Source organism: Eumetopias jubatus, unplaced genomic scaffold, assembly GCF_037043125.1.
Source record: "Eumetopias jubatus isolate StellerSeaLion01/CBP00866 unplaced genomic scaffold, mEumJub1_p1.0 scaffold_8, whole genome shotgun sequence".
NCBI classification, from domain to species: Eukaryota; Metazoa; Chordata; class Mammalia; order Carnivora; family Otariidae; genus Eumetopias; species Eumetopias jubatus.
The window spans coordinates 130916199-130930991 of record NW_028274814.1 but is presented as its reverse complement, the minus strand read 5'-3'; the positions used below and the strand labels follow the sequence as shown (position 1 = coordinate 130930991).

The 14793-nt window shown below is 48.8% G+C and overlaps 1 long non-coding RNA gene across 1 annotated transcript; it reads left to right on the top strand.

Moving 5' to 3' along the window:
- The first annotated feature begins 4534 nt into the window (after positions 1-4534).
- On the top strand, positions 4535-8933 carry LOC148163816 (uncharacterized). Its single transcript, XR_015768733.1, has 2 exons — positions 4535-4750; positions 5184-8933. It is a non-coding gene; the product is annotated as an uncharacterized LOC148163816 (long non-coding RNA).
- Positions 8934-14793: the final 5860 nt, after the last annotated feature.

The following is a 14793-nucleotide window of genomic DNA, read 5'->3' as shown; positions in this document are numbered from 1 at the left end:
GAGAGAGAGAGAGAGCGCGAGTGGGAAGAGGGAGAGGGAGAATCTCAAGCAACTCCGCACTGAGCACAGAGCCCCACATGGGCTCAATCCCACAACCCTGAGACCATGACCTGAGCTGAAATCAAGTCAGATGCTTAATGGACTGAGCCCCCCAAATTGTAATAATCATCATTACAGTAACATGTGAGCCAGGACCATTTGGTCCAACCCCCTGGTAGCAGCTGCTCTGTTCTCCCTCAGTTTTCAAGTTGGCCTGTGGGGATCCTGCCTGGTGCCTCTGGCCAGGCTTCCCTGATCTCAGCAGAGCCCTTTTTTTCTAGATGAACACAGACACCAGTCTGCAACCCACTGGCTTTCCCTGGCTCTGTGGGAACGTCCGCTCCTTTACATTCCCTCCATCTGTGTCTGGGAGACCCTAGGGAACTCTCTGTGGCCGGTGGCTTCTGAGGCTTTAGTGGGGATCATCTCTTCCTTTTTGCTCACTCATGGTCCTGTCTCTCCTCCCCAGGAGTCAAGCTTGAGCTCAGGAGGGGGGCTCATGAGAGTAAGTGTTCACCCCTTCAACAGCACAAATGGAATTACCTGGTGTGGCAGGCACTGAGCAGAATGTTAAGGACACAGACGTACCTTCTGTGTGGACCTGCCATCTTCACAGACTCACAATCCAGGAGGGAAGACAGCCTTTAACAAGGATTGAAACAGTGAGATGCCACTTCACGCCCAGCACAACTTAGAAAGGTCAGTACTTGCAAGTGTTGGTGACGATGCGGGGGAGTTGGGCGGTTTCAGGCATGGCTGCAAACATGTGAATTGGCACAGCCGTTCCAGAAACCAATCAGGCAGTATCTGGCAAGATCCGATCTTGGCATGCCCCATAACCCAGAAATCCCACCTCCTGGGTAATCATCCTGGAGAAACTCTCATCAAAATCTCTCAGAGAATCTGGGCAGAGATATTCGTTGCTGCATTGCTGGTGGCAAAATGTGGCAGATCTGTGCTAGGGAAGTTAGAGCAGCAACAAAGAACAAGGTGTGCTTACATCAACAGAGAGATAGATCTCAAAGCAGTAAACAGAGCGAGATTTAACTTTTTTTTAAAAGATTTTGTGTATTTATTTGACAGAGAGAGAGATAGAGTGCAGAAGCAGGGGGGAGTGGGAGAGGGAGGAGCAGACTCTCTGCTGAGCAGGAAGCCTGATGCGGGCCTCGATCCCAGGACCCTGAGATCATGAACTGAGCCGAAGGCAGATGCCTAACCATCTGAGCCACCCAGGCGCCCCATAATTTTTGAAAATGAAAACACATGCAAGGAAAAAAAAAAACAAAACACATGCAAGAAATCTTAAAAGAAAATTCACAAGATTCACGCATGTGTGGGGAAGATGAATGGGAAACAAAGAAAAAGGAAAGCATAGAAATAAATAAGAAAATAATTTTGCATAATTACCAAAGATCACTGCTATCCCCTGAAAGTCTGTCTACTCAACTCTATGTAGCTAGAGTTTCTTAGAGGCAGAATAAAAACAAATAACTACACTCGTAAACAAGTAAGCCTAGGGGAGATAATCTGAGGGTCACATCTCAGGCTGCTCTGCTCTGTGTTCAAAACACTCTCCTCTGGTGTTGGCCAACCCTCAAAGCAACCCTCCATGTTGGACTCTCCTTTACCTTCCAGTGAGTTCTTTCCCGGAAGTCTTCTCGGCTCCATGCAGAGAGGCCCATGTTGGATGCCCCAGGACCTCCAGTCTTACCCGAATCACAGGTGAACACTGCTTATGTCTCAAGAGGAGACCTAGATCATGGACCCCTTCGTGGCCCCATTTTGTAATCATTTATCAAGTGCTTGCTTGCTGTGGGGCACAGGAGCACAAAGAGGAACGACAGTGATGAACACCACTGTATTGGGGCGCCTGGGTGGCGAAGTTGGTTAAGTATCCAACTCTTGGTTTCGGCTCAGGTCGTGATCTTGGGGTTGTGGGATCAAGCCCCGCATTGGGCTCTGTGCTCAGTGTGGAGTCTGCTTGAGATTCTCCCTCTGCCCCTCCCCCTGCTCTCTCTCCAAAATAAATAAATAAATCTTAAAAAAAAAAAAGCCCCTCTATTTTGCATATGGCGTGGCAGGCTTCATTCTAGCACTTTGAGTACATCAACCTACTTAAATCCATCTAAACACACAGAGATTGACGACATTGGCTAGTTGATCCTGGTGTCCCTAGAAAAGAAATGGATGGAGGGTCTACTGAATTCCTAATTGGTCTACGGAAGTGGAAGAATTCTCCATCAAGTAAAGAGGGACTAACTCGAGTAACCAAAACAAAGTCAATGCCATCAATCAGTTCTTGGACTTGAACCAGTTTATGCACCCAGACACCTTGAATAAAGGGAAGCTGGTTCCCCTTGAGGGGGGACCCCACTACACTGCCAAAAAGTTACCCTCTTCACCCCTGGGTTTATAGAAGCATTATCTACAATAGCCAAACTATGGAGGCAGCCCAAGTGTCCATCGACTGATGAATGGATAAAGAAGATGTGGTCTATATATACAATGGAATATTAGCCATCAAAAGAATGAAATCTTGCCATTTGCAATGACGTGGACAGAGCTAGAGAGTATCATGCTAAGCGAAATAGAGAAAGACAGATACCATATGATTTCACTCATATGTGGAATTTAAGAAACAAAGCAAACGAACAAAGAAAAAAAGAGACAAACTGAAAAACAGACTCTTTTTTTTTAAAGATTTTATTTATTTATTGGACAGAGTGAGAGAGGGAACACAAGCAGCGGGAGGAGAGGGAGAAGCAGGCTTCCTGCTGAGCGGGGAGCCCGATGTGGGGCTCGATGTGGGGCTCGATCCCAGGACCCTGAGATCATGACCTGAGCCGAAGGCAGACGCTTAACAACTGAGCTATCCAGGCGCCCCTGAAAAACAGACTCTTAACTATAGAGAACAAACTGCCGGTCACCAGAGGGGAGGTGATTCGGTGGTGGGGGAAATAGGTGAGGGGGATTAAGATCACACTTATCATGATGAGCACTGGGTGATGTATGGAGGTATTGAATCAGTATATTGTACACCTGAAACTAATATAACACTGTATGCTATCTCTACTAGAATTAAAATAAAATAAAAAAAAAACTAACAGAAAAGATCAATGTTAAAAAAAAAAGCAGTGTGAGCCATTTAAAATTGAGCTTGCCATTTCTCTGGCAGGAAAAGAAATTTAGCCAATCTAGGACTGAAAAGAAAAATGGGCGCTGCACACATATATCAAGTGGAAAGTAAAAAAGAAATAAAGTAACAGTCTGAGAATTTCAAATGGAGCTCAGTGAGCAAAGAGTGACAGATTAAAAAAAAAAAAAAAAGAAGTTACACTCTACAGCTTTCTCCCAGCCTCCCCCAAGGGCACATCCAGCCCTTTACTAAGGTGACTGCGCTTAGGGAAAAGAGATAATCAGACTTTTCTGGCTCTAAACTGACGAGAACTCCAGGAGACCCAGAACATCACAGTGGTCCACCAGTCAGAGCAAGGGCTTTTGGGGAGATCAGATGATCCATGGAGTGTCAGCTTAGGTCTGTCTCACACTTGGCCAGATGGGTCCCCAAACCCATCCCATGGTTATTTCCCCAGTTCTAGAATGTGTGATTGGAATAGACATCTTCAGCAATTGGCAGAGTCCCCATAATGCCGATGTTGCTACCATCCTCATCTTACAGAGGGGAATTCGGAAGCAGGGAAGATTCCTTCATTCACCCAAGGTCACACAGCTGGAGACTGGGATTCAAACCATGGCAGTCTGGCTCCAAATCCACGTCCTCAACATTCTACTGCCCCTAAGTGCTTGCCGCTTCATAGGGGAGAGAAACAAGTACACGGATAATTGATGCGCCTTGTAGAGTTGTAGCTGTAGAGATGAGCATACGGGTTATGAGGGTCTGGGGGCACGGTGGGGTCAGCGAAGTGTTCCCAGCAGAGGTGGTGTCTAAACACAATTTTGAAGGATGAGTCAGAGGTACTGAGACTAAGGAGAGTGGGGGGCAAAGACGCTCCAGATGGGCAGAGGGGCCCTGCCGAGGAGGGGGCGGTCACATGGGGAGGTGGTGCGGATGGCTCAGGCTGTGGGAGCTTGGGTGTGAGAGCTCATGGAACCTGGGACGTGAAGGTAGGTGCCAGGGTCCCCGAGAGGGCTGCCGTGGATGGGGTCCTGCTCCTGCCTCCTGGGGCCCAGCCCAACCTGCCTTTCTTGCCACTGTAGCTTGTGACATTCCAGAGCATCCCCAACATGTGGTTTCTGTACACAAGTCCTTGTGGTTAGTGTTTAGCAATGCACTTTCATCTCAGAGTAAACACTTCTTTAGTTTTGTTTTTGCTTCCTCTTTATTTATCGCCCTGGGCATCTTCTTGACCCCCACCCGAGGCCCTACAAGGAAGACAAAAGCTCTTCGGAAAGCCTTGGAGGGCTGGTGGCCCTTTGTGAATGACTCTCATCCTGGTCACATGGACTGAAGTCCTTGGAGACAACACTTCTCTGGTCCTTTACAACCCAGCAACAGCCTGGGAAGTGAGGAAACTCACTGCCCTGGGCCCTGGCCGTGGTTTAGGGGGAGAAGAAAGGGGTGGATAAATGCGGTGCTTACTGGGAGGGCCAGCCCTGTGCACTTCCGTTCCTTCTCTTAATCCTCACTGCCACCGGTGAGATAGGGACTAGTTCGCCCATTTCTCGGGTGAGGAAAATCTGGCACAGAGAGGTAAGTGAGCTGGCAAAAAGTTGCACAGCAGCACGAGGAGGGGCAGAGCTGAGGGCTCGCACTAGGTGGCTGTGACACCCGTCTTTCCCAAGATCCCACTCATTGGCTTGAGGCGTGGACAGTTCGGTGTCCTTAGGTTGGTGGGAAGTAGGTAGGTTAGGGAAAGTAACGGAGAGGCTAGAGAAGAAAGACTCGGGGCGCCTGGGTGGTTCAGTCAGTTGGGCGTCTGCCTCCAGCTCAGGTCATGATCCCGGGGTCCTGGGATCGAGCCCCACGTTGGGCTCCCTGCTCAGCAGGAAGCCTGCTTCTCCCTCTCCCTCTGCTTGCCGCTCTGCCTGCTTGTGCTCTCTCTCTATCTCTATTAAATAAGTAAAAATCTTAAAAAAAAGAAAAAAGAAGAAGAAAGACTCATTATTTTCCTTTTGGGGTCCAGGGACTGGCATGAAAATAATTCTGGCCAACACCACTGGGTGCTTATCTGGTTCCAGGCACTGTTCTGAGCACTTCGCTGGTATGGAGGCATCGAAACCTCACCATACTTCTACTGACCTAGGTAATATTCTCATTTCACAAGTAAGGAAACTGAGGCACAGAAAGGGAAAGAAACTTGCCCGAGGTCACATGGCTCATGAGGGGCAGAGCTAGGATTTGAAATGAAGCTGTCCCTTAAAAAAAGAAAAAAAAAGACCACTTTTGAAAAAAGATCTTATTTATTTATCTGAGAGAGAAAGAGAGCAAATGCACGCGAGCAGGGGGAGGGGCAGAGGGAGAAGGAGAGAAGCAGGCTCGCTGCTGAGCACGGAAGCCGGATGCGGGGCTCGAGCTCACGACCCTGAGATCATGCCTGAGCTGAAATCCTGAGTCGGACGCTCAACTGACTGAGCCACCCAGGCGCCCCTAGAGCACTCTTTTTAATTAATTAATTAATTTTTAACTGTGGTGAAACGCATATCACATCAACTGTCCCGTCTTAACCGTCTTCCAGTGAACAGTCCAGGGGCACCAAGAACATTCACACTTGTGCAGCCATCACTGCCATCCATCGCCAGAGCTTTTTTCCACTTGCAAAACAAACTCTGTCCCCATTGAACAGCGACTCCCCATCTGCCCTTCCCTGCAGCCCCTGGCAGGGGGCATTTTTTGTTTTTTGTTTTTCAAGTAGGCCTCACACCCAGCATGGAGCCCAACGCTGGGCTCGAACCCACGACCCTGAGCTCCAGACCTGAGTTGAGATCAAGTGTCGGATGCCTCCCCGAGGGAGCCACCCAGGCGCTCCACGTGGCATTTTATTCTCTGCCTCTACAAAGCTGACTCCTCTAGGTACCCCACAGAAGCGGAATCCTAAGGTATTTGTCCTTTTGTGACTGGCTCATTTCACGAAGCAGGACGTCTTCCAGGCTCATCCACGCTGTAGCCTGGGTCAGAGCTGTCTTCGTCTTTAAGGCTGAGTGCGATTCCACGGTGCGTGTATAGCACACCTGCTCACGGGCACTGGGGTCCTTCCACTTCCTGGCTAATGGGAACAAGGCCGCTATAAACAGGGTTGTGCAACTTTCTCTCCGAGACCCTGCTTTCAGTTCCGCGGGGCGCCCAGAAGTCCAGAGAGCACGCTTCACCACGTTCCCTGCCTCTTAGCAGAAACCCCGCCAGCTTCTCCGGCTGTTCTGTGAGGCCTCCTTGCAGGCGGGACTCGCACCTGGGGCCCTTCCAGGGAAGTCTGTGTGAGCAGAGAAGTCCTTCCTGCGTGCCCCCCACAGACACGGGTTTCTTTTCAGCCATCTCCTCAGCTTGAGAAGCTCCTGCCTGCCTTGCTGTGGCATAACATGCGGTGAAGGGTCCTTCCAGCCACCACCTGCTCAGGAGCCAGGCTCTCTGGGCCCGAATCGGACCTTGACACTCTCCGGCCCTGTGGCCTCAGTGAAATTCCTGAGCTGCCCTGTGCCTTATTAGATCAACTGTAACATGGGGTCGTCATCCCCAGCAGTCCCTCTCGGTACCTTGTGTACGGAATGAGTGAGCAAACCCCAGAAAGGCTCAGAACAGTGCCAGGCCAGTGGCAGGCACTCAGCACATGTCCCCTCTAGGTCCAGGCAGTGCAGAACCCACAAGAAGCAGCCCACGGGAGTGCTGAGCTCTCTGGCTGACCGTTGAAACACCGGGGCTAAGTCTCAGCTCTGTCACTTCTGGTGTGACCTTGGGCAAGCAGCCTTCTGTCTCTGAGCTTAGCTTTCTTCATCATTCAGAGATGGTTAGGCCTCCCCTGCCTCACTCCCGGGGAGGAGATCAGGTGAGACCTGATTATCTGTGAAGCCCATCTAGAACCTGTCTTGGGCCCCACTTTCTCTGCCTGTGTGTGGGTCCTGTGTCCCCGGCTGATGAGGGGCAGGATCAGCATCTCACACCTGACCCTCAACAGATGTCCCTCAGTAGACACACGTCATCCAATCAGTGGTGCTCCTGGACCCCAGGCATTTGCAGGGCAGATGTCAACCTCAGGGAACTGAGAGAGAATTTTTTGGCTCCCACAGGGAAAAGTCCGAGCAGAGCTGGATGCAGGTATGGGATGCCGCGATCGGGTCCCTCTCTCCGTCCCTTAGCCCTGCTTTCCTGCAGTTAGCGCTTATTTTCAGGTGGGCTCTCCCTACGTGACGGCAGACAGCCACCGGCTATCCAGTATCACGTCAAACCAGTTAGCAGCCTCAGTGGAAAGAGAGCTGATTTCTCTAAATAGTTGCAGCAAACATCCTGGGGCTGCCTCCTCCCTCCCAGACTTGATCTCAAAACCTCCTCAGAACATATCCTGGGCTTCTGACTGGTCAGGTCTGAGTCATGGACCCGCTCCAGATTTGGGAAGTGGGTCAGCCCCACTTCTACCATGGGGACCCAGAGAGGGTGACTGGTGGCTCCCCGAAGGAGAATTTAGGTGCTGTTATCAGAAGCCGGGGCAGGAAGAGACGGTGTTAAGGGCCCTGGGCAGGGAGCCTAGACTCTGGTCCGAGCTCTGTCATTCCCTCCCCGCGTGGCCCCGAGAAAGTCACTGTCCCTTTCTTGGGCCTGTTTCCTCATCTGTAAAAGAGGGAGAGCCTCCTTCAGTGGGTCAAAAACCTGGCTGCTGCTAGCATTAACTGGTAAGCTCCTAAAAATGTAGATTCCCTGGCACCATCTTAGACTGTTCTGACTCAGGAGTTCTGGGGGAGGACCAAGGACTCTGCGTTTTTGACAACAACCCAAAGATTCTGCTGTGTTTCGACTTTCAGAAGTCACTGGATGAGATGACTGCCGAGGTCCCTCCCATTCTAATGTCCTCTGGTTCCAAAGTGAATTAATGGGGGTCAGAGGCTGAGCAGAAAGATGGTGGCCGACCCAGCAAAGCTCACCAAATATTCCAGTACCTCCCCAGCATTGGCCCACACTCCTCCACTTGGACGGGCCCACTATGGTTCTGGCCAATGAGATGTGAGTGAAAAGGACACATGTCCCTCCCAGGGGGAGGCAGGTGAAAGTTCATGAACAGAACCTGAACTTTGGGGCTACTGCCACACACGGTAAAGATGTGACAGTGGACACAGGAGGGAAAGTGGTCTGGGGCCTTCATATTCGTCCTTCCTGCCTTTTTCCGGCTGACTGGGGACCTCCGGCGCAGAGTAGTGGTAGTCAATTCACACCGTGGCCTCCAGAGGAGGAAGAACAGGAAGGCCGTCCAAAGGCCAGAGGCATCCCGGGGCAGTTGGAGAAGTGTGGGCGTGGATTGGCTGGACATCCCACGGCTCGGCGAGACCCATGTAAGGCACTAGGGTTGGGGGAATGCTATGAGGTATTCATCCTTATCGGGGTTGGAGGGCACGCCCAGGGGGAGGAGTGACTCACCCTGAGTCCTGAATACCTCTGATGCTTAGGGAAATCCAGTCCAAAGTCTTCCTCATCCAGGTCATCTCCTTCCATAGAACATGACTTCAGAGTGGCTTTGAGAATGTTGACACCAATGGATGGTCACTCCTTTCAGAGGTGACCCCTTGTTAGGGTTTGGAAATTTTCTCTTGGATCTTAGAAAAAAAATCATGACTCTGCCTTTCCATGGTAAACTCTAGCATTTGCGGACACAAGGTTGTTCTTTGCATTTGGGTTTCTTCTTACCCCAGACAAGGCCTCTACTCATGAGATTAAAAATCAGTTTTAAATTTTAGTTATGTTTTGATTTTTATTATTTATTGTATTTATATAATTAATTGTATTTCCACTTTTAATTTAAATTTTATGTATTTTTTTAAAAAAATAATACATTCTCAGGGTGCCTGGGTGGCTCAGTCGGTTAGGCGTCTTCCTTCGGCTCAGGTCATGATCCCAGGGTCCTGGGATCGAGTCCCGCATCGGGCTCCCTGCTCAGTGGGGGAGCCTGCTTCTACCTCTATCCCTCCCACACCCCCATAGAAAGAGATAAAATCTTTAAAAAAATAATACATTCCCATAATACAAGTCAAATGATACAGGAGGATGTACAGTGAGAAGCAAGTCTTATTCCCACCCTTATCTCCCAGTGCCTCAGTTCTGGAGATAGAATCCAGGGACATTTAAAGAAAAACTTACTGGTGGGGTAACGTGGGTGGCTCAGTCGGTGAAGCATCTGACTCTTGATTTTGGCTCAGGTCATGATCTCAGGATTGTGAGATCAAGCCCGCTGTCGGGCTCTGTGCTGGGCATAGAGCCTGCTTACAGTTACCTCTCTCCCTGCCGCCCTCCCCTCCTCTAAAAAAAAGAAAGAAAAACTTACTGGTAATAATAGGTACTGTTTATCAAAATTTGTTGTGCGTTGGGCATATAGTGGGCACTCTCCACACACCATTTTCCCAATGTCCACAATGACCCTATAAACTTGGCATATTACAGGAGAGGAAACTGACCCTTGGACAGATAAAATAACATGTCCAAGGTCACCCAGAATAAAAGGCAGAGCCAGGGCCAACATCATGCTTTTTTTCCAGTGTGCTGGCTGCCTTGCAAGATCACTAATTAACATTGGTATAATGTTTTCCTATTTATAAACTGTGTCATAAGACATTTAAGGCTCATGGCTATCCTGTGGGGCAGGCAGGGAAGACATTATTGTTGTATCCGGCATTCAAATGATGACACTGAAGTTCCAGGAGGACCTATGGTTCTAGGAACATGTGGCTTGGCCCTGTGCCAAGTGCCTTATACACCTGAATTCATTTAATCCTAATGACAGCCCTTGGAATTTTTTTACTTTAAAGTTGAAGAAAGCAAGAGTCAGAGAGGTAAAATGACCTGCCTAAGGTCACACTGCAAATAAATGGGCAAACCAGGAAGGGATCACCTGGTCCGTCTAACCTCAAAGTGATACTCTTCTAATTGTCAAGCACTAGGGCTTGCAGAGATCAAAATCTGCGTTTTCATTCGACTAGCCCATCGATCCTAAAATTGGAGCTAGGAGGGTAGTGTTGTTACTCCCCCATTTTCCAGGTGAGGAAGCTGAGGCCTTCCTTAGCAAGATGGCAGGGGTTGTCCAAAGGCACACAGTTAACTAGCGGCAGAGGCAGGATTTGAGCCTGCTTCTGATTCTCTCCGGGACTTTTCCCCCACGCCCAGTAGCCAGACCTTGGACCTGCTTCCGATGAAGCCACGTCGGGCTTTCACATCAGCTGGGCCACGTCTGCCGCCAAAGATTATGTGAGCACCTGGCAGGAAGGACGCGGACAGAGGGAGAGGGTCAGCCCCGAGTCCAGGCAAAATGACCTCTAGCTGTCCTTCAAGCCTCAATGTCAGTCCCCGTTACGTCCCTGCCCCCAATTCTCCAGCTCCCACGGTTTCCAAGTTCTTCTTGCCCCTGGCAGAAACTTCCCAGACTTTTCAGCGCACAAGCAGTAAAGGGGAACCCGGCGGGCCTGTTGTTCCTCGCCACCTTTGGGAGCGGAATTAGATTCAGATTTGCATAACGTGCTCGATTGGCTCCTGAGACCGGAGTGGGCGGGCTCAATTAAATCTACCTGTCGGAGTGGGGAACGCGCACGGCTTCTGGGCAGACGTGGAAGGGCCACCTGGCAGCGGGGAATGAGGCCCTGAGCCCTGTTGGTGGGTCGGAGGCATGGACCGCCTACACTCCACACAGCCGCTTCGCAAGTGCGGCCTCCTGTAAACGCGCACCTGCTAGATGGAGGGTTGCAAAACACAGTAACTTCGGTTACTTCTGCGGGACTTCTTTGGGGGAGGAGATGAGGCAAGGAAGGGCAGGAGTGGGAGGGAGATTTTCAACGTAAAGCCTTTTATGCCCAAACTGTGAACCGTGGGAGTTTATTAAAGCATAACTTTAAAAATATATATATTATTTTGGGGGGCGCCTGGCTGGCCCAGTCGGTAGAGTATGTGACTCTTGATTACTGGCAGTAGTTCGAGCCCCACACTGGGGCTAGAGATTACATTTAAAAAAATAATTTTGGGGGGGGCGCCTGGGTGGCTCAGTCGGTTGGGCGTCTGCCTTCGGCTCAGGTCGTGATCCCCGCGTCCTGGGATCGGGCCCCGCGACGGGCTCTGTGCTCGGCGGGGAGCCTGCTTCTCCCTCTCCCACTGCCTGCCTGTCTGCCTACTGTGCTCTCTCTCTCCCTCTGTCAAATAAATAAATAAAAATCTTTAAAGATTTTGTTTATTTGACAGAGAGAGACTCACCGAGAGAGGGAACACAAGCAGGGGGAGTGGGAGAGGGAGAAGCAGGCTTCCTGCTTCCATGCGGGGCTCGAACCCAGGATCATGACCTGAGCCGAGGGCAGACGCCTAATGACTGAGCCACCCAGGTGCCCCTAAAAAAAATAATTAAAAAAAATCAAAATTATTTAAAAAATGAAATTAAAAATATTTATTATTTAAAATTTTATATTTAACTTAAAATTTTACATATGTATTTAAATTTTGTTTTAAGAGTTTCTCATGGTGTGTACATTTGTGTGTTCCACGTGTGTGTGCAGACGTAGATATATTAGAATATTAGATATAGATACAGATAGATGGATAGATCTTCTTCTTCTTTGTCTTTTTTAAAGTGGGCTCCACACCCAGCCTGGAGCACAACATGGGGCTCGACCTCATGACCGTGAGATCAAGACCTGAGCTGAGATCAAGAGTCGCAGGCTTGGGGCGCCTGGGTGTCTCTCTCTGTCAAATAAATAAATAAAATCTTAAACAAAAAAAAGAAAGAAAGAAAGAAAGAAACCTTAAAAAAAAAAAGTCACATGCTTAACCAACTGAGCCCCCCAGGTGCCCCTGGAGGGATCTTCTTAGGACACTGTCAGATAACTTTTTAGCCTGGCATTCAAAGCCCTCACAACCTGCCCTAGCCTCTTCCCAGCTGCCCATCAACCCTGAACCCAAAGCTACAGTCCCACAGATGGGTCTCTGTGCCCAACCACCTTTCTTTCCCAACTTTGCTCCGACTTTGTCCTTGCCTTTGCCTCAACACAGACACTCTCTCTCCTTACAGCTCCATCTTTGAAGTTCTACCCAGCCTTGGGGGTCACTCAGCCTCCTCCCTGATCCACAGTCAAGAGTTGATCTCTGCCTTCTCTGTGCTTCCAGGCACTTGGTTTATACTTGTCTGAGTGCACTCATCAAAATGTCCACCCATACAGCCCCCCACAATCCTCATTGTTTCATCAGCCCACCTCCCCGGCCTTGGCCAGTGGCATTTATTGATTCAACAAACATTTAGTGAGCACCTGCTGGGGGCCAGCTGCTATTGTAGGTATTGGGGATAGACCAGGGAACCAACTTACAACAAGTTTCTGTTCTCCTGGACTTCACGTTTTAGTGAAGATGAAGAGTTAATGGATAAACCAACAGAGTGGACAATTTGTTAGGTGGTGACAAACGCTTGGAAACAACTAAACCAGGGAAAAGGGTCTGCCCTAGACAGGGATATTGATTCTTGTTTGGTTTAGGTGTTTAGGGATGGTTGTGTGGAGGTGACATTTTAGGAGCAATCCGAATGAAGTAAGGAAGACACCGTGCAGTATTTGGAGAGTTCCAGGATGAGGAAGGGAAAGGCAGAACAGTCATGTGTCCAGTCAGTGCCCAGCAAATGGACGTTCAATTAAATTGGACAAGGGAGGAGCACCTGGCTGGCTCAGTCGGTGGAGCATGTGACTCTTGATTTGGGGGTTGTGGGTTTGAGCCCCATATTGGGTATAGAGATTACTTAAAAATAATTAAAAAAATAAGTAAATAAAATAAATTGGACAATGGAGGGGGGAGAGAAGATGGTCACTGGTCCAGGAGACTGTGAAGACAGCTTCTATTCTCCAGGACTGGTGACCCTGGCCTCTACCCAAATGACAGCTGTAACCAGTAGCACGACCTTTGGAAGCCATACCCAGCAAGTTTGGCTTCTCTAGAGAGCCAGCATGGAATTGTGGGAAGGAGAACCCGGCTCGGGGTTCAACCCTGGTTTGGGCCCTCATCTGTGTGAAAGATCCTGTGTTAGATTTTTCACATACCTTATCTCCCTTAATACTTAGAACAACATTTTGAGGTATGACTGGTGGCTTACAGAGGTTCAATAACTTGCCAAAGCTACATTGCCAATAAAATTCCATTAATGTGCCATGAAGTCAATGTCATGACCAGCATTTTAAACAATGAAATAGATTAGAAGATATCAGAGTATCTGGGGGAAACCTGTTTCATTTATGTGAGCATATTTGTATTAGAAGATATAGTCCTCCAATATATAGTGGTTTGAAGGTAAAGAAACAAAAACTCTCGGCGCCTGGGTGGCTCAGTTGGTTAAGCAACTGCCTTCGGCTCAGGTCAGGATCCTGGAGTTCCAGGATCGAGTCCCACATCGGGCTCTGCGCTCAGCAGGGAGTCTGTTTCTCCCTCTGACCCTCTTCCCTCTTGTGCTCTCTATCTCTCATTCTCTCTCTCTCTCAAATAAATAAATCTTAAAAAAAAAAAAGAAACAAAAACTCTAAGAACACGGTTTTGGATACTGCCACAGATAAAGCACCTGCGCATACTGCTTTGCTATGAGGGCTGCTATTGGAACGTGTCTAACCAGAGGGCAGACCTGAAATTGCTCAGCGACCCTGATTCATCAGACCTCTGTGCTGGACTGATGCGATGAACAGAACCTACTGGATTAGTACTTCTCCTCCTCCTCTTAGGCTTTCTTCTCCGCTTCCTTCTTCTTCTTCTCTGGTCCCAGAAGACCACATCCAGCCCTGATCTCTCTGCTACATGGCTCTTAGGCCAGCCTCCAACCAATTGTCTCCATCTCTAGGCTAAAAGACAGTAAAAGTGAAAACTTTTGTCCAAACAAAATTCGGCACATGGATGTTCAGTTCACAGCAGTTTTATTCATAATTGCCAAAACTTGGAAGCAACCAAGATGTCCTTTGGTAGGTGAATTGTATTGGTAGGTGAATTTTATTTATTTATTTATTTAGCACTAAAAAGAAATGTGCTATCAAGCCATGAAAAGACAGGGAGGAACATTAAATGCATATTACTAAGTGAAAGAAGCCAATCTAAAGAGGCCACATATATACTGTATGATTCCGACTATATGACAACTGCAAAAGGCAAAAGTATTGTAAAATACTTTTATATAGTAAAAAATAAATCAGTGGTTGCAGGGGTAGGGGCAGGGGCGGAACAGGCAGAGCACACAGGATTATTACGGCAATGAAAAGACTCTGTATGATCTACAATGATGGATTCATGTTATTTTACATTTGTCCAAACCCACAGAATGTACAACCCCAAGAGTGAACCATAATGTAAACCATGGACTCTGGGTGATGATGATGTGTCAGTGCAGGTTCATCACTTACAAATGTCCCACCAATAAGGGTTCTTGTCACCAGTTCCAGTATGTGTGTGGGGGGGGGGGGCCACACCAACAAGCAATGCTCCAGATACCAGCTGAGTGCCGTACAATTCAACTCAGTTCTGCCACTTCTACCAAGACAGGGTCAGATCCCACAGGTGAAGACGGGCTCAGTCCTTCAAGACTGCCCCGCCCCCGCCACTTCAGAGGT